The sequence below is a fragment of the Cupressus sempervirens genome, chromosome 11, assembly GCF_028749045.1.
Source record: "Cupressus sempervirens isolate cs-2001-9-10 chromosome 11, ASM2874904v1, whole genome shotgun sequence".
NCBI classification, from domain to species: domain Eukaryota; kingdom Viridiplantae; phylum Streptophyta; class Pinopsida; order Cupressales; family Cupressaceae; genus Cupressus; species Cupressus sempervirens.
The window spans coordinates 813521539-813542977 of NC_143128.1; the positions used below are offsets into that span (position 1 = coordinate 813521539).

Consider the following 21439-nt stretch of genomic DNA (forward strand, 5'->3'; position numbering starts at 1 on the left):
TGCAAGTGATGCAAACAAACTAGAGTTGTCTGATTTGTCTTATCCGAAGTATTTCCTTGATTGTTGTCTTGATCTCATCATTGCAAGCTTTGGGATCGTGATATAGTGTAATCTTATGTAATCTCCCTTCTCCCAGACAAAGTAATTGATGCTAAGAACCTGTAACAATTGTTAGTTGATGAATGAGATAACATATACATATATGAACATCTAACCATTATTAGTAACTAAAAAGATAAATAATCATTAAATCACCTAAGTACTAATCCCCACACTACATCCACTTAATCTTTAGAAGGGCACTCTACTCAAATTTACCTAAACCCCTGATGAGAATAAGTTTTGATTAGGTAACCATCATTTCAAGAGTACTCCTCTAAGGCCTCTAGGATCTCTATTAATAAGTGAACTCATAAATAATGAGTCCTTGGTATAGATCCCACCTCTAACCAAGCCTCTTATCTCTATCATATGCATATATTTAACTACTACAACATATATTGTCTCTAAGAGATCCTCTATAAATCTCTCTACATTCCAATTTAGAATCTCGACATTCACAAAGAATGCCCTCTAAACTCTGTAAGTTCTCTTAATAAAACTTGACATTCTAATGAATACCCTCTACTAAGTTCTTACTTGGTCTCTATGAGAACTATAAAGTTCTCATCTCAAGCATGATTATCAATCCTTGACTAATAATTTATCTGCCATATGATTCATATTTATTTCTGATATAAAAAATATCAAACAAAACATACCTCTAGTTGCCTTCAATTTTGCATTGTATATTCTTTTTCAAAATGTATATTATTTTAATTCTCTATATTCCTTTTCAAAATTTATATTAATTTAGTTCTCTATTACCTCTACTTGATGGTTCTACAATCCAACTCTCTTTAAATATAATTATTTTCCAGTCCTCCCATATGTTATGTGTCATCTATGTCCTTTTGAAAACTCACAACCCTTCATAATCACAATCCTTTCGAAAAGTCACAACACATCATTATTACAACCCTTTCGAAGAGTTACAAAACTTCATAATTATAACATTTTTTAAGAGTCGCAACCATTCATAATTACAACCCTTTTGAAGAGTCACATCCTTTCATCATTTCAACCTTTTGAAAAAGTCCCTTTCTTATTTTCTTCTCATTTTTTTCCTTTCATTAATCCTTCTCTTACTTTTATGTTCTCCTTCTTTTCCTTCCTCTTTAAAATGAACTCTCCTCCCATTTATCTCTTAATTCGAAGGAGCTACATCTCTTTATTACATAGCTCTTGACTTTTCATCAGATTTACTTAATTTATTTTATTCTATATTGTATTATTTATTTTATGTTTATTATTATTTATTATTAAATCCTATTTAAAAAGGTAACATAGTTTCTACAATATTCTCTCTTATAGTTAATTTCATTTACCAATTAATTCATTGTAACCTTATTCTATTTAATTATTTTATCTTATTTTAAATAGATCATATATGTTATTATTTATATTATAATAATAATATTTCATTATTATTTCTTACTTTCATATTTTAAATATTAACTTTATTATCACTATTTAATTAATAATATTGTATCATCTAATTATTATTAATTATATCTTAAATGAGCACATGACAGATTACTGGATCGTCTCCTTTCACTAGTTCAATGATGTGCTGAAAACCCCTATTCAGAGGCAAACCCAATAGAATATCTTCGAAGACCTTGTTGTGTTTATCCAAGATGCTCTAGATCTTGATGCCTAAAATTTCTATTAGTTTCCGAGGTCCTATACTAGTGACTATTAAATCAACGCCCACTCAACTTGATTTTTGCAAAAAAAATAATTCCATTTTGTTTGTTGAAACAGATATTGGTCCTTTGTTTATGACTCCTCAAAGAACTATCCTTTCCCCATTCTAGCAAAAGGTAAACTTTATGGTCCAATGGCAAGCCTCATATTTGTTGATCGCATACAACCATTGGACTCCCAAAACAACTTCCATTTCCATATTAAACTATGTAGAAGTCATCTTTCACATGATATTGCTCCAATGTTAATTCTATTTTCATAACCTTCTTGGTACATGACAAAACTAAGCCCCCTATTTTGACATCAAATCCTTCAATTGGCACATTGTTCAATTTCATCCTTAAGAGTATTTCCTCACTAACATAGTTGTAGATAGCACCGTTATTAATGAGGATGGTAATTATTTGTCCCTTCAGCACTCCTTGAACATGGAAGGCAATATAATATGGTCCTCTAGTGAGGGTTGTGAGTGTCCTTCCTGTCAATTCTCCCTAAAAAAGGAATCGTTCCTCTTTGTGCTCCCGTTCTGTGTCAAGATCATGATCCTCATCAGCAGAAACTTCGATTTTGCGAATTTGTCCTTTTCTCATACATTGATGTCCCCATTGCCATGACACAAGTTCTACCTCCATAACCCATTCCTAAACATGTCATAAGGTATAGGAGGAGGAACCTTTGGAGGTGGATTTGTCTTGATAAAAGGCCTTTGTAGCTACCCTGCAAGTATACCCTTGGTAATGAATTTCCCTTTCTTTGTGGAATCTTCAAGACTTAAGGTCTTTCGAATTGATTCCTCCAATGTAGCTGATTCCAAAACTCTTAGCGATCCACAAAAAGCCTCTTGACAAGCCCTCCACAAAAAGTTAACATAGGCCTTTTGTCTAGAACATCTGTCACCATTACTACAGCCTTTGGAATTTTGAAACATTATCACTTATGGTGCTTGTTTGTTTGAGTCTAGTCAAATCTTGGAAGTACGCCTTGGGATCTTTTCTATCAAATCTTTTTGTGAGTTTATGTGTGAAAACAACATATGTCGCTATTTAACCAAATCCTTAAGTTACGAGGCCATGGTGCCACCACTCATTGGCTAACCCCTCCAAGTGTGGAATAGAAAATTTGATGGCTTCTTCTTTGGTCATGGGACTTAGAAAAATAGGTATCCAACTTTTGTACCACGCTTGTGCAGTAGCCTCTCTAGAGCCACCATATGTAAAAACCCCAACCAGTCCCAGACTGTCATTGCACAAACTGAAGTTTTTTGTACTTTCAATGTTTTTCTATTTTTAATCTTATGGAATATATATCTATCTTAGAAAAAATAACTCTTCAGGAAGATACAAAGACTAGAACCAAATTGCAAAACATACATTCCCTAAATTTTTCTCGAATTTATTTGCAAACGGGAAATAACCAAATTACAATGTTCTCACAATTAATTTCAGACTCCTAAGAACCAATGAACTTCATCATAGTGGGCTGATTGCAGATTTCAATAGCAATTTCCTCCAAACATATGACTGCCAATTCCAATAGAATTCTGAATCCCAAAGAAATGCTAATGCTGAACGTGCATATAGCTTCCTTGTATAGGCAGCCAATTTAAATCTGATCAACGTAAACTCAATTTCCTTCCCAGCCATGGCCATAGATGTTCCTTCTAATGGCTGCAGCCCTACACAATTACAAACGCAGCCCAAAATACTGTTGCGAATTGCAGAGATAATAATCAGAGGTATCCAAGGGGTGTCCGCAAGTCCTATGTTGTATGACAAATGAGATTTGGATTCCCCACACAGCTTGTAGAAGCAAAACAGCAGCTTTCCAACACAAGTTGATTCACCAATTAGCAGTCACACGATTTTATATAATCCTTTCAGATTTCTTTCACATTGCAACTAATGATTTCAGATCCAATCTCCCAAGCACAGTAGGAGATTTGCAAACTGTTATACCTCAACAACAATATGCAATAATCACTTAGATCATTTCTCAGAACTTCACAAACACTCAGCCAAATGATCAATAAAATATATTATTCGAGATTACTCCTTAGCCACAGAATTTACAGTAAGAGATGTTGGCCAATTGTATACTTCAGCATAACTGCCAATAACTTCTTAGACTCAACCCTTATACCTCAGCAAGGGGTACAAAAAAATGGAACTCAGAAAGCTGCAAAGGCAACAAAAGCAAATAAAATATTCAAGCATGTCATTCCCAATGAAATGAGCTTGTATTTATAACCTCCAAATTTCCTTTTGTTGCCAAAATGTAACTTCACTCAAGAAGCTTCACCACACAACATTAATTAGAAGCTTCCTCTAGATTCTCTCACTTGGCTTAACCAATTAACAAATGGCACTTTCCAAAAATAACTTAACTCTCAACTTTAAGTGAAATTATAAAGTTAATTTATAACTTTATAATAAGCCATTTAATAATTAATAATAATTTGGCCACTAAAAATATAATAACTCCCAAAATACTCATCATTTAAATATGTCGTCTGAAATAGGAGTCATACCTATTATTTCTCCATATGACCAAATGCACTTTCCAAAAATAGAAAGGGCCCATCTCAATCAACACCCGACTTGCCACAAATAGTAAGTACACCAAACTAAGCCCAAACGAAGTCCAATCTAAGCCAAACGAAGACCAACCGGTAGCTTACTCAATTGTAGAGAAGGCAAGACCCTTCCAAGCCAAGCCACTGCATCAAAAGAGCCTCTATACACAATAATTAGCCTACGAGGATCACAACAATAGGCTAAACTCTCAAACTTTGATATTGGCAAAAAAAATCTAGACATTACATCATAGGTCGAAAGTGAGAACTTGCTCACTCTATGTTGCAGCTCTATATTTTGGAAATAATTTGCTTGACCTCCTTTTGATCCATTTATTATGTTGTGAAATTGTATGAACGCAAGCTGGTGGCTTATCTCGAGATCACTCTATACATAGGCACCCATCTCACATTTATGTCTCCAACTGCTAACCTTGGCTCTTTAACCCCATTGTTTTTTGTATACTTGGATAGAAAAGTAGCCTATGTAGGAAGTGAAACTCTATTGCTTTAGGTCTTGGATCTGGAATGACTTCTCTCAAGACCATTGTTTAGTTTGCAATTATTGTTTTTGTCCTAGATGGATTGCATCATTAACTGCATTACCTAGTTTGTTTGCTCCTATTGTTTGACTATCAGTTCCTACATCTGAGTCATCTGCTTCAAGGAGTTCTCAAATTATTCGTCTCCATCGGCCATCTTTTTTGCCTTCTATTCCAAAAAACTCACCAGCTACCTTCTTTCTTCCCCTCTTGAATGTTCCCAGCTCACTTTGACTTTATTGCATGAGACACCCTCAAGCTAGCAGGATTTTAGGCTCTAATACCACTGTAAAGTTTTGAACCCAAAATTAAGAAAATATCGAGCATCTGAGCACATGAAAAGATTGGATATAGTGTCAATTAAAAATGAAGATAGCATGATTAAGACAAATTTGCCCAAACTAGAGCTATACACCAAACTAAGTAATCCTGTCTCAACAACCATGCCCTTGGAGCAAATAAATAAATTTACTATTCAAATTTGTCCATAACAAAAACAAAACTTGCAACAATCCTAAGCACCTACCAGAAATGCCAGAACCAAAGAGGTTGCCCCCAACAAAAACAAAAATTCAAATCAAATGTTTAATAAATTGGGCACCAACCCAAGATAGGTCGCCCAGCTTATTTTGAGATATTAATAAAGAAACACCATGGCTTGATTCTTCAATTCAAACACTTATGTGGACTTTTAGAATCTCCTAAAGGAGGGGAAAATGATGTGGAGCATCTCCCTTATGTTAGTGTAGTTTTTTATTTTTCCTATTTTGCTAGGTTTTTCGTACACTTTTAATAATCTCGCTTAGGTTAATAAAGCATGTCTTATTGGGTGAATGGTTGTGAGGTGTCACCTTCCTACATGTGAGCATCCATTAGCTATCTTGGGAAGATACTTTGCTATCTTTAGTCCGATAGATGGTTGCTCCTCATTGGTTGTTGTTGCCACCTCCTCCCTCTTCCTAGCCTATATAAGCATGCTACCTGGCTTGTATTTGCATCTCTTGTTTTTGCATCCTTTTAATGCTATTTTGCTTCCAGCATTTGCATTACTCTCTTGGAGACTAACTCTATGATGCTATTTTGATTTTGTATCATTTGCATTGATAGTTTAGATATTTACTCTTTGCACTAGTTTTCTGAGTTATTAATCTTTTCAGATTCTAACATGGTATCAGAGCTTTTCTATGTGCAAGAGTAGATTTTAGTTTCCTTATTTGAGAGATTCGGGGGGGGGCAAATAAACTTTATTATAGTTTTTTTAAAACGAAGTATGCTCTTCTCTTGCATCTTTGGATGATCCTGAGAATCAAAAAAGTTTTGACAAAAACAGTTTCTCTTTGGGGTTTTAATCTCAAATCTGACAACCAACTTGCATATTTGGAGTTTTCAATCAGTTTTGCAGGTTCCAGCATGCCATTGATGGACTTAAGAAGCTGATCCAGCATTTGCATGTCATATTTTGGTTGCTGGAGTCTTTTATTGATTTTTGGAGCCGTTTTTTACTGTTAAAGGCGTCTGATTTACACTACAGCAACATCTTCTGTACATCAGCAAGAAAAACGCTTTCTGAGTTTTGTTCGCAGCCCCGAAAAACCATCTGGGTATCTTTTAGATTTTGCATGCAAGCTATATATTTTTCAGAATCGAGCATGCAAAGCTACAGCCATACCCCTCTCCGTTGGCAGTCGCAGATTTGAATGCAGTTTTCAAATGTCTCGTTCTTTCTCATACGGACTCCGATTTTGATGATTCTTGTTATGAACTTGGCTTTTTTTTTTGTGCTCTATCCACTAGTGGAGTTGTTTTTTGATTTTCATACATGAATTCTTCAGAAATTGCAAATTCTCAGCCGTGACTGTGCACAGTTCTCATTTTGGAAACTTCGGAGGATCATAACTTTCTCATACGACCTCGTATCGAGGCGATTCTTTTTTTGAAAGTGCGTGATTTTTCGAGTAGATCACAGTGGTGTTATTTGTTTCCTTGATTATTGTGCCCAAGTTTCACTTTTAACATATGCTCTTCATGAGAGTTTGTAATGCATTGAAATCAAGACCACTAAGTATCTCTTTCTAGTGGTAGTTGTAAATGCACTAAAATAAAGTGCCAAATCATATTTCTTTGGGGGGGGTTCTTTGATTGAGTAAAAAGGGGGGGGCATTGTCGTGGCTGGGTTCTCTTCTTTCTAGCATTTCTTCTCTGCATTTCTTCATCATGGATCAAACAAATATGCCCATCCTAACTCCATACAATTACTTTGAGTGGAAATCACGCATGACAATTCACTTAAGGAAAGCTGGATTAAATAAGATAACTATGGGACTTGAAACTAAACCTGCTAAAGATGAAGATAAGCCTAAGTGGTTTAACAAATGTGATGAGGCATTTGGAACATTGTGTTTGTCTGTTTCTCTTGACTTGCTATTTCACATTGAGTCTTTGGATACACCAAATGAAGTATGGACAAAGCTAGAAACACTATTTGGCACACAAGATTCAATGAGGGGTCATATGTTGGAAAATGAATTAATTAGTTTGAGTCCAGGCAATTTCAACACAATCCAAGATTTCTTCACCAAATTGAAATCACTAAGGCTGCAGTTAAAACAATGTGGAATTGAAAAGAAAGATGAACAACTAATTCTCAGTATTCTCTCTAAGCTAAGTTCGGAATATTCTGTGTTTGTCTCTACCTTCTATGCTACTAAGGGTGCACTTGGTACTCAATTCACCATGCCATCTCTAGATGATTTTGCTGTCAATCTCACTCGAGAACAGGACAAGCTAATCCAGATGGGCATTCTTAAGTCCTCTAAGTCACATGCCTTGGCTGCCAACCAAGGCACAAAAGAACAACAAGGACAAAGTAGTAACAACAATAGTAAGGACAAGAAACAAAAAAATAGCGAGGAGAAGAAGGATCAGATGCTGGTTTCTTCAAAAGCAACTATTGATACACCATCTTCCAAGGGTGATAAGCCTAAGAAAGAAAAGGTCAAATGTGCCTATTGTAAAAGACCTGGTCATGATGAACATAAATGTTTGCAGAAACAACTTGATCACTTAACATACATTCTTGAGAAGAATAATATCAGTGTTCCTAAGTCTATCAAACAAAGTTCTAATGAAGGGTCTAACAAAGAAAAAAAAAATAGCAAGGGGAAAGGAAAGGGCAAGGCCCTTTTTGCAGTTGCTTCCTCACCATCCACTTGGGTTCTTGATTCGGGTGCTTCACACCACATGGCTTCATCTAAGGAAGGACTTGCATCCTTGGAGCCGTGTACTATGCCTTCTATTTTGATGGGTGATAACACTCTTGTTGAGGTGTGTGGGAGAGGGTCTGTTGATGTGGGGGATGGCACATTCCATGATGTTCCTTATGTACCCTCATTGTCAACTAATCTCCTATCGCTACACCAGATCACTCACACAGGTTTAAGCAAGCGGGTTGAGTTCACTCCTGATTCAGTGGAGATACATGAGTTGCACAATGATTCTACAGTTGCAGTTGGGAGAGCAGATCATCAGTCACAACTCTATATGTTTTCTCACTTTGTTCCTGATCCTCCTTTGACTATTTTGCTCGCTCACTTTAATGATGTGAGCAGATTATGGCATGAGCAGTTTGGCCATCTTAACTTTCACTACTTGCATCAGCTTAACCAACAGAGCATGGTCACAAGGTTGCCTTCTACTTTGACATTGGAGTCACTTGGAATACATGATAGATCTTCTGATGGGTCAGATTCACTTGAGCAATCTTCTACCTCCACTTTTGATGCAGAGAGTGATTCAGAGGACTCACCTCCTTCCTCTCCTAGTCATCATTCACAGGTTGATGATTCTCCTCTAGATTCTCCATCTTCTGGTCCACTTTGGGCTAAACAGACCTTGCAGTTTGCAGGTGATTGGGTTGGGGATCCATCAGACACCAAGCAGACTCGTTTACAATTCCAAGATGCTCTACATATCTTCATTGCTACTGCCTCAAATCCATAGTCCTTTCATGAGGCTTCTGGTATTTCTGAGTGGGATACAGCTATGCAGGAAGAGTATAGTTCCTTGATGAGGAACCACACTTGGGATCTTATCCCTTTTCCTAAGGGAAGAAAACTTGTTCGATGTAAGTGGATCAACCGGACAAAATTTGCAAGCTTTGTTGGAGGTGCGGGATGCTTCATCTTTTGGGGGGGCCTCTTCCTCTCACTTGGAGTCCTAATTTTCTTTGGGGAGTCTCTTTTCTCTCTCTTTTGGAGGAATTTTATGTACATGGGTACCTCATCAGGCTTGACTTGCTGGGACCCATTTCTACATCCACCTAAGCTTCGCTTATGGGGGGGTGTTAGTGTAGTTTTTTATTTTTCCTATTTTGCTAGGTTTTTCCTACACTTTTAATAATCTCGCTTAGGTTAATAAAGCATGTCTTATTAGGTGAATGGTTGTGACGTGTCACCTTCCTACATGTGAGCATCCATTAGCTATCTTGGGAAGATACTTTGCTATCTTTAGTCCGATAGATGGTTGCTCCTCATTGGTTGCTGTTGCCACCTCCTCCCTCTTCCTAGCGTATATAAGCATGCTACCTGGCTTGTATTTGCATCTCTTGTTTTTGCATCCTCTTAATGCTATTTTGCTTCCAGCATTTGCATTACTCTCTTGGAGACTAACTCTATGATGCTATTTTGATTTTGTATCATTTGCATTCATAGTTTAGATATTTACTCTTTGCACTAGTTTTCTGGGTTATTAATCTTTTCAGATTCTAACACCTTAAATTCTCTTAGCCACGTTCTATGGTTTAGTTCTAAGTTACCGATTCGTCCCCAAATCAACTAGATTCGGAAGCGGATACATGCGGATTATGGATGCATCCAGATTCTCGGAAGCCAGCATCCGCAAGGAATCCAAATGCATCCAAAGGAATCCAAACCAATTGAATTGCTTGTGAGTACTCGTGGAGGCACAAATCTAGACAGCCTTCGAAAAGAGTTCTGAATGGACCTAATCCTAACACTAACTGCTCTGCTTCACTTGGCTTTGCTTTGATTTGTGATGACATCTCACTAGTTAACCAATAATCATCATATCTTAACAAATATTTGTATGCACCAGAATCAAAAGATCCTCTAATGCTTGTGCATGGTAATTATGAAAATAAGTTAATGATAAAATGCGTGGGACCACATCTTCTGGGATATAGTATGTCCTGAACCGCTGTTGCCATCCTTTCTTATGAACATAACTGAAACAAATAGTAAAATTCTGTTCAACTCAATTTCTAAGCATTCGACTACAGAAGTTTATAAGAAAGCAAAATCATAGAACTTAAGTAAGAAGTCAAAAAGTAGCTAATATCACCATGTAAATGATACAATAGTAACCATCAAAGAAGTAGTATATTTTCTTATGCACGCAAAAATATAAAAATCACAGAGATTGAAGCAAAGGATGAACTGAAATACAAGGGCGTAAGATGGCTTGGAATCCATGTGCAGTTGGAACCTATGTGCACTGTACTACAAGACTCCAACAAAAAATATATATTAAATACAAGGTTGACGATACAATTTATCAAGATGACATATCATATACTGTGGCAAAAGCATCGTGTATTTGAACTGAAGGCCATCTTAAATAGTAGACATGACGACGAGGATGTTTTATCTAGTGTAGTTCTTGAGGAAAGGGCAACTAATTCAAGCTAAGAAACATTTTGGCCAATTCAAGTTGCAGAAATGATTTTGAGATTCCAATGATTTGTTTTTGTATATTTCTTGCATTTCATTGCATATACACACGCGCGCGCTTCCTCCCGCATCTGCGTCCACAAAAATTTTTTTTCCCTGCATCCTATATCCGCATCTTAATCAGTAACTTAGGTTTAGTTAAGGAATGTGCTATTTTTGGGCTTGTTTCAGTCTTGTCTCCTACTTGATGACTCTGTAACCGGTGTATTGCCTTCATCAGGTTTTAGGTTTGTACAAGCTAGGTTGGTAGAGGCCATGCTGTCTGGGTGCTTCTCTTTTTTTGTGGGAATCTTATTATTCAAGTTTTGGTCTGAATTTAAAGGAAGATACGGATCAGAGTAGAAGGCAAGAAATAAAACAACAGAGATTTGCACTTATGTTTAGAGTGTGACATATTTTTGCTAGGTTGTACTTTCTGTTCTTGACTGGAGAATTAAAATCACAGCTTTATTTTTATCCAAAGAATAGCTGCAGTTGAGTTTGCTCTTGTTTCCTGTATTCCTGGTTATAGTCTTTATTTTCTGCAGATCAACCCATAGCTTCTGGCTTTGAGCTGCATCAAATATGCAATTTTCAACTGATGAAGGAGACATGGACACCAGCTCACTAACAGAATAGGGCTGATCCTAAATTAAAGCTCATCATCGTATCAATATACTAACTCCAGCAACTAAATGACCAAATGACACTAACAAGAAAATGGTGTTAGTGAACTGGTCAGGCCTCTAGAATTCTTATAGCATGTAAGGTTTAATGGGTTAAAGACAGGCATGAAGGGGAAACGAGAGCTTTCTACAAGATGAAAAGTTCTTCCAATTACTGCATATACATTAATATATATTAAAGTAATGGCCGACTTAATTCCAACTTTGAAGCACTTGTGCATCCGATATTAATTAAACAAAATGAAAAAACTGCAGTCAAATTTCTGCTTTGGGTCTTTGGGACTCGAGAAAACAATTAATGCGACGATTGAGAAATGTAATCAAGATAAAATCTGTGTTGATATGTTTTAGTCACTGCATTAATATGCGCAAATAAGTTGTGTTGAAAAAATGGTAATTGGGAACAATTTTAAGAGTAGAACTGAGTACATTAAAGGGTTAAGCAGGGTTAAAATCTTGAGATTGCCATAATTGAGACTTCTGAGAACCTCGTGCACATATTTCAACCAAGAAAACAAGGCTGAACAATTACATATGCTGAATAACGAGAAATCAATGCTGAACAAGAGATAAATTCTAAATACTAGATACTGCATACCATATAAGCTCTGTCGGTCCTTCAAATTGAACAATCATGTCATGCAAATGCAAGTTTTGACATCAAAAGAAAAATTGCGATCTTAAATTACTGCTAGTCAGAGGACATATTGCAAATTACCTAGGTTCTCAGTCTTTGTGTCAGCAGGTTGTAACTCAGCAATATCATTAGGGAAAACCGAAATGCAATTGACATTCAAGCAGTTCTATAGCTATCCACCCTACAATTTCGCACCCTTGAAATGTCATGTAAGAACAAACATGTTATTGGTGGTCCTTGATATTGCCTCTACTACTATTACGGAAACGTTCAACAGAAAAATACTGCATGGGTACCCCATTGGCTTCTCCATTGAGGGCCAGATCTGCCATTATCCGTCCCACCAATGGACCCATTTTAAATCCATGGCCAGAGAATCCACAAGCAATCAAGATAGGGGATTTTTCTTCGGACAATGAAGTCTTTGTCAAGGGCAAAAAATCAAGGATGAAATCATCATCTGGAGACATTGTACACATGCACGCCTCTGCAACAACAGGACTCTCTGAAAGAATATGCCCTTTAAAAGTCTCAGCTAACCAAGGGCTTAACTTTTTTTTAAGGATATCCAAATCAGGAACCAAAGACCTCTTGTCCGGATCACATGGGTAACCTCCATCGAGGGAGACCTTGAGTAAACCAGGGTATTCCCAAGAGGGCGTCCCATACAGATGAGGATCATCATAACAAGCAAATGTGGGGAACCCTTTATCAGGCGAAAAGCTGTCCAAACCCTCTTCAATCTTCCAATATGCAATAGTAGCATGAACAGGTTGAAGGGGCAATTCAATATCTGCTATTTCTTTGGCAAGTTTATGAGCCCATGCACCTGCAGCAATCACGCATTTCCTTCCAAGTACAGAGCCCCTGCTGGTGCAAACCAGAACCCCATCCAATCCATCCTTCAATTTCCACCCGCTGGTAATCTTAATAACTCGGGCATTGTCCCTCAGCGTGGCTCCATTCTTCAACGCTAAAGACTGAAACATTGCAACTGCCTTGGAGGCTCTCAGTATCCCTCCTCTGTTCGTGACAACGGCAATCCAATCCTTGGGCAAACTCAATACTTGGTATCTTAAGGAAGCTTGTTCTGCATTAAGAACTTCATGGGGGATACCTAGTCTTTTGCAGACGGCTATGACAGATTGCAGGCTCTTGTTTTGGACTGAGCCAATGTCTAGCTGCTTGGTTCTGATGTGAACTCTATATCCACTTTCCTGCTGCGCTTCTTCCCAGAGGGAAAATGCCTCCTCCATCATTGCAGCATAGTATTCTTCTACGTAAGCATCTCTGATAGTTCTGGATTCCCCATGCGAAGACCCTCTATGGTGTAGAAAATCATATTGTTCCAGAAGAAGAACCGACTTTCCTCTCTTGGCGATTTCATAGGCAATGCAACTGCCCATTATGCCTGCCCCAACAACAATTGCTTCATATTCACCTACAATCGCACCCATTACTCTTAATTGTCTATTTCACTGAGATGCCAGTGTTCTCACAGCTATAAATAATCACTCTTAGAAAGTTCTTCAATCCTTCCCACAGCGACTGCAGAAGAAAATAACAATTGTTAGGTAGGTAGATCACGTTTATTGCATGCCAAAAACAATATAAGGTGCAAATTCATTCCCGCGCATGAAGTGCAGTGGACTGCGGACATTATGCCTGACAGCTGCCTGCTGCCAGCACAGGATTCCCTGCTGCCAGCACAGGATTCCTTCCCCCTGTCAAGCTTTGATGAGTCTGATTTTGTCTCTATTGTGCTGCCAGTCAACTGTAGGACACTTCATTTTGCGGTTTCTGATTTTGTCTTTAGCTTGTGCTTTCGCTGTACAGGAATCAGGATGTTACCAACTAGGGCTTGGGTCAGAAGAGGTGCAATGGTTTAGTATATAGTAGAATATAGTATATGTATATGTTTGGTTGTTGTACTATTCATGTGTATTGAAAAGGATATATAAAGGCACATTTTTCAATTTTCCTAACAATGTGAGGAAATCAAAGATAATTGTGGAAATCAAGATGTACAAACTAGGGCTTGAGCCAAAAAAGATAATTGTGGAAATCAAGATGTACAAACTAGGGCTTGAGCCAAAAAAGATAATTGTGGAAATCAAGATGTACAAACTAGGGCTTGAGCCAAAAAAAGGTGCAATGGTTTAGTCGACAGTAAAATATAGTAGAATATAGTGTATGTATATGTTTGAGTTTTTGTGTTGTTGATGTGTATTGAAAAGACAGAGTTTTCAATTTTCCTAAACAATGTGTGGAAATCAAAGATAATTGTGGAAATCAGAATGTACAAACTAGGGCTTGAGCCACAAAAGGTGCAATGGTTTAGTCCATAGTAGAATATAGTATATGTATATGTTTGATTTTTGTGTTGTCAATGTGTATTGAAAGGGATATATAAAGGCACATTTTTTAATTTTCCTAACAATGTGAGGAAATCAAAAAAAATTGTGGAAAGTGTCAAGGGAATATGATATCATGCTGGTCTATCTCTCTTATTATTGGAGACATATAGTCCCTTCTCATTGGTTTGGAGAATTATAGCTTATAGCACATCTATAAGGAGGGGAATGTCCTCCTAGTCTCTTTAGCTAGCTTGGGGCTATGAATTAAAGGGATAAGGTGTTGGCATATAAAGAATGTGAGGAATAATTGTCACACGATATTTCATTATTGGATATTTATAGATGTGCTCTCTTTTAAGCAAGATGTCACTTTGAATTTTAATTTAAATCAAATGATGGAAAGAAAAATTGAGTTAATTTTTTTTAATGTGACTTGAAACTTGTGTTTCAACATCATTATGGAAGTTAATGGGGAGATTATGGAAAGGATCATTAAAGATTATGTCAAAAGACAATCAAATGAAAACATTTATTTCTTCTACACTTTCTTGGCTTGGATTAAAGAGCACAATTTTAGGGGGCGAATTAATAGCATGATTGATTGCAGGAAAGGTTGTACACGTGTGTTAACATAGTGGCGATGGGACAAGCAATTCGCCACCACTTTGAGTTATAATTATGGCATTTTAACCATCTTTTTTTACTGTAATTTTCAGCGTCCTATTACTGCTTTTTAACTAAGTTTGTACCATTAGTGTCAGGGTTTAACCAAAATTCTCAACCTGGAGTTGTCAGAGGATTCTGGACAAGGGTCTCATATGGGTGGTGATATAGTGAGGATTGAGTCGTCTAAAATTGAGGACTATGTGAGAAAACCTTATTCTTGGATGGTACTAAAAGAAGGAGGTTGGGTTTCATTCATGGAAGCCATGATAGGACATGATGACGATTGTTATGCTCAATTCTTTAATATTGGATGGATAGGAGGGTCACGATTAATCATATCTCCTTCCAAGTTGATAGAGAAATTATTGCTATGGTTGCAGGATTATGTGTGGAAGAAAGAAGATAACAAAATGTCACTAAAGTTTTTGATGAGACAAGCCTCAAAAGAATTTTTAAGGCAAACGAAGAACCTATTAAGTTTAGAGGTGGGTTCAGCCACGAGGATCTTCCAGAGCCTTGGGGTGAGATATGTCTTGCGATAATGAAATATCTTACTCTGGAAGGCAAATTTGGTGTGTGTTATTTTTACCATTTCCCTCTTTTAAACCACTTTAGGCACCGTAATAAAATTTCTATTCCTTTTTTTCTCCGCATGATTTGGAGGCCATGATGATAGAGGTTAGGGATAGAAGGAAGAAGGGTAAAAATTATATCATCCTCCACCAAGGGCTTATCCTTTGTCCTTTGTTCTTGTTGATAATCAAGGCGTACCAAATCCACCCATAATGTTGCTATTATCAGACTATGTTAGACTAGTTTTAGGTTGGTGGATTAGTGGTATTGTTTTGAGATTATCAGACATTATGTTATGGATTCAGTGGTATATGATGAGATCATTTAGACTTTACATTTCATGTATGCATGATGATCATTACTTTGCTTTGTTTTCAGTTGTTGTTGATGATTAGTTAGATGGTTTATTATCTCATGTGTTTTATTATGGATACTTACTCCATACTTGCATGTATATGGTGTGCGTGTTTTCATATTATATGGTGTTTCTGATGTGGTTAAGGAAGGGAGTCGTAGTCACCTGCTTAGTCGGGATCTACACGATGCACCACTTCCTGCCATTGTCTGTTTAGCTTAGTATTATATATATTGTATATACATGCATGGTTTTTCTGCAGGTTGCAGGTACCGGGTATCGACTTCCCTGAATTGCCAGGATAAGCGTACCCTATTATACTATCCCAATGACAAGAGAAGGGAGATAAATTCTCAAGTCCAAATCCCAAACCCTTAAACCATTTTGTCCTAGTGAGATAGGACAAGTATCTTGATATTTTACCCACCGAATGTGTCGGATGACATAATTCGTGATTTTTTAACCCTTTAGACTGATTTTGTGTGAATTGCTCTATGATGGGTTTTCATATTTTATCTTGGAGGTCTATGGTGAATTTTCTATTAATTAAGTCTTAATAAATAGATTTAATTAATTAATTAATTATTTGAGGAAATTAATATAAAAATATCATAATCTTTGATATTTTGATTATAATTAATTAAATGAGAATTAATTGAGGAAAAATGTTTAAATAAAAGAAAATTAGAAATTAAAATTAATAATAATAATAAAGTAATAAATAAATAATAATAATAAAAGTTATAAAAATTAAAATGAAAGTTATAAATATTTAAATAGAAATTATATAAAAAGTAAATTGGAGTTATAAGCTTGCATGGGAGTTAACGCACCTTTTCATTTCTTATATGTCAACAACACAGGGGTTACTGCATCAATTAAGCACATGGTGTCTACAACCCTATGGCTCATCTAGAAGGTTGGAAAAGACCCATGCTTAGTTGGTGACACCTTCTAGCTGTTTCTAGAAGCATTCTAGATGTTTCCTACGAGCTCTTTATATTTAGGCATTTCTAGAAGCTTAGACATAGCGTTTGGAGAGCAATTGGAGCATTGGAGGACTCGAGAACTCTGAAGAAGGGAGCTTGCTCTGCAGGATTTCTGAGGAAGAGCGAATTAGCATCAGAGTCCGGGTAGATTCTTGTGATTTTACTTATGCTATTTCCGCATCTTGCATTCCCTGTCTTCTTCGTATCTTCCATATGTCTTCTAAGGATTTTTCCTATTTTTATTGTATGCATTCTCAATATGGGTAGTTAATTTATTTGAGAATTTTATATGCATAGATCTGAAAAAAAACACGGGGCTAGGGTTTAGATTCATAGGCAAACCCATTAGATCAATTATTGGAAAAATTTTGAGATCAAAGGTTTATAGGAAAATTCTGAGGATTGGAATTTATATATATATATATATATATATATATATATATATATATATATATATATATATATATATATATATATATATATATATATATATATATATGTATATATATACATACATATGTATATATATATATATATATGTATGTATATATATATATATACATGTATGTATATATATATATATATATACATACATGTATATATATATATATACATACATGTATATATATATATATACATACATGTATATATATATATATATACATACATGTATGTATATATATATATACATACATGTATGTATATATATATATATATATATATATATACATACATGTATGTATATATATATATACATACATGTATGTATATATATATATATATATACATGTATGTATGTATATATATATATATATATATACATGTATGTATATATCTACATACATATGTATGTATATATATATATATATATATATATATATACATACATATGTATATATAATATATATTTATTAAAAAATTGAATATTATACCATTAATCGAAAACGTTTTGAAAAATGTTAAACTTTATTAAGAATCGAATCGCATACTGGCAAATGGCAAAATCGCTTATGCGATTTTAAAAAAAGTGTTATGCATTAATGGTGGGGGGACGAGACCCGCGCCTCTGTACCCACAACGTCGCAGTGTACCGGCTGTCGCAAGTACTGCGACGGCAGGGGTACACAGTACCCACTGACGTCGCAGGCCCTGCGGTCGCAGGGCCCTACGTACCGCCGAAGGTACTCACCGATATGTATAAATGTGTGTCGATTCATATGAATTCGACTTTCATTGATATTTAATTTTTATATATGTTTTCAATCGAATTTATTAATTCGATTTTGTAAAATGCAATAATAATTTATATATTTATATATGTATGTGTGTGTGTATATATACATATATACATATATACATATATACACACACACACACACACATCTATATATATATATATATACATATATACATATATATGTATATATATACATATATGTATATACATATATACATATATATGTATATATGTATATATATGTATATACATGCATATATACATATATACATATATATGTATATATACATATGTATATATATGCATACATGCATATATACATATATACATATATATATGTATATATACATATGTATATATATGCATATATATGTATATATGTATATACATATATATACATATATACATATATATGTATATATGTATATGCATATATACATATATATGTATATATGTATATATATGTATATGTATATATGTGTGTGTGTGTGTGTGTAATATGTAAATATGTTAATAATAATTTGAATTATAATTATATAATTGATAAATGATTTATACCAAAGGTTCATTTCTTTTATAATGGTGATCTCTTCTTTAATTTTTTAGATTTAATTAATTGTTTTATAAAGTATATGAAATTTAATTGTTAGTTTGGTGGGGGACGTTTTCAAACAAAGATTATAATTGGAAGATGGAATTTAATAAAAAACTTTTATTCATCCAAATGTACAAAATGTTCCTCCAATTCATTCTCTAAACTTGGAAACATAAACCGAGATCTCTACATGTAAATTCAAGTTTGTAAATTTAGCAAAACCAAAACATGTGTTTGCATTGTGTATTCTCTATGCTATTGTTTTGGATTTTGGGTTTTGGGTTGACTAGTGTTGACCAGTTATAGGACATCTACCAGAGGCTTGGGGGTTATGTCATGATGATGTTTTAATCTCGATCTTTATAAACCCAACCATGGTTATGTGATGGGATGCTCTATGTATTGGTTGTAATTACTGATTGTTATAGTTGAGATTCTTATGTATGAGACACTTGACTTAACCATTTTTGGTCATCAATCAGTTATCCTTGGTTATTTTCTAGTCGCCATGATGGGACTGTAATATGGATTTATTCTTGATGATGTCATGTTGTGACATGCTTGACTCAACCATTTTTGGAGTCATCGATCAGTATGAATGAGATATATTTTGGTTATTGAGAACCATTGGATACTTTTGATTATCAGTGATACTTCAATTGCCAATAGAGAGCTGTTGTGGTCATGATTTTCTATGGATGTTTTCTCATGGAGATTTGATGCTTTTATGCATATTTGATGATTTTATTATGGATTATCTTTTGTGATTTTGAGATTTATGATTCCATGAGCTTAGGGTAGGTTATATGCGTGTAGTGTCGGGAAGTGGCTTGCAATGGGGGTCAGGGCCCTAAGAGGCTGCTAGGGTAACTCATTGTAAGTTGGATTAATAAGTGATAACATTCACACCTAATTACTAACTGAATGAACCTAAAAAGATAAGTGTTTTGGTTCTCGCCCATGCTTTGAGTGCTTGTACGGGCTAGGATGGGAGTAGTGAGAATGCATGGTTGCGACCTTGCATTCCATAGTATGCCTCGTCAGTATGAGAGGATACTAGTGGCCGCATGAGATCAGTATGGACCCGTGGAGTTTAGCCAACTGCCAGGGTAACTTGTACGTGATAAATGCGATGACACTTTCCTACTTGCATAGTAGGTTCCTACATGTCATTGTGTGCCTTTGGGATTAGATGTCAGTTTTGTGTTTGGAACCTTTGAGTTAGTATACTTTTAAAATTTCTGGACTTATAGAAATTTGTGTTATGTGATTTTGATAGCCTATTTGGGACTTGAGATTATCTCCTCAGCACAGTGGGAGTGGACCACTTAGGTACCACGCGGTCAGGTGGTAGTGTATTTTCACTCTTATCATTTGAGATTCATTAAGACATTGTGGTTGATGCATCCTTCGTGATGGTGGATATGTATCCTTTCATTGATGATTAGCATATGTTCGATGATGTTATCTTATGCTTATATTTGCATGTTAGATTACTTTCTGCATATGATATAGTATATGTTAGGAGTGACATTCCTACTATGTTAATACCGATGATCTCTTCGGTGATTTTGGAATGTTACACAGGGAGGGATGGCTAGGATCCACGATGGTCTAATGATGCTATTAACAGCTAGGAGGAACCGTGCACTTAGTTTATTATGTTTGATCTTCTATGAGGATGTATCATGTATATCATGTGATTATCTTTACTTTGATGTATCATGGATTGAAATAGGATGATGTACCATTATTTTACATATGTATATTCTTTTGAGCTTTTCATACCCTGTGACATGTACAGTGGATGATTGAGCATTTGGAAATGTAATGTATAAACATTGGACTTATCATTATTATTTCATGTGGATGTTGTACTAGACGGATTCATTAATGTTAAGTGTTTTAGATGTAACTCAGCGTTAAGGGATCTTTAAAGAATGTAATCTGTTATGTATGTTATGTTTACTTTCAGATGGATTTTGCTATTGCTTCCGTTATTGTGCATAAGTTATATGTGGTATTTACTTTCATGGTAGAAAAAAAAAAAAAAAAATGCTACCAAACTTAGTGGAATTCTAGGTTAATTCTTTGGATCCCTTGGTGGGGCATTACATTTGGTATCAGAGCCCGAGTTTCTACATTGGGAGCTCTGGGTATTTTGGGACAATTAGAAACTTTGATCTAATAAGTGTATCTTTTCAAACTTGAAACTAGGTAAATTGAAATAGAACTTGAAATGTTACTTGCATATGTTTCATGCTTCAACACTTAGTTTCAAAATTGGAAATTTTACTTAAACATAAACATAGAACTGAACTTAGTACCTTGTACTGTTGTAGGATGGTATCTGGGACTAGGTCTTCTATTAGAGGCCGTGGTAGAAGTTGGGAATCGATATGAGCAGTGTCACATGGGAACTATTCCTAGAGAGTTTTCGTGAACGATTCCTACCAGAAGAATGGAAACAGCAAAGGGCAGATGAATTTCATAACCTCAGACAGTACACTTTGTCAGTGACTGAGTATGAGCATAAGTTTTATGAGCTCATGTCTTTTTTAGGGTTCAGTGAAAATTTAGCTCAGTTGACACAACATTTTATTAGGGGTTTGAATAACTGTATTATTGGGGGTGTCAAGGTATTTGAGCCAAAATCTCTCAAGGATGTGGTACATCGAGCAATCCTTGTTGAGAA

The 21439-nt window shown here is 35.5% G+C and overlaps 1 pseudogene across 1 annotated transcript; it reads right to left on the reverse strand.

Annotated features, from left to right (window-relative positions):
• Positions 1–11905: 11905 nt before the first annotated feature.
• LOC149532048 (putative sarcosine oxidase pseudogene) lies at positions 11906–13712 on the reverse strand (annotated as a pseudogene). Its single transcript, XR_016358430.1, has one exon. The product of XR_016358430.1 is annotated as a putative sarcosine oxidase pseudogene (transcript).
• Positions 13713–21439: the final 7727 nt, after the last annotated feature.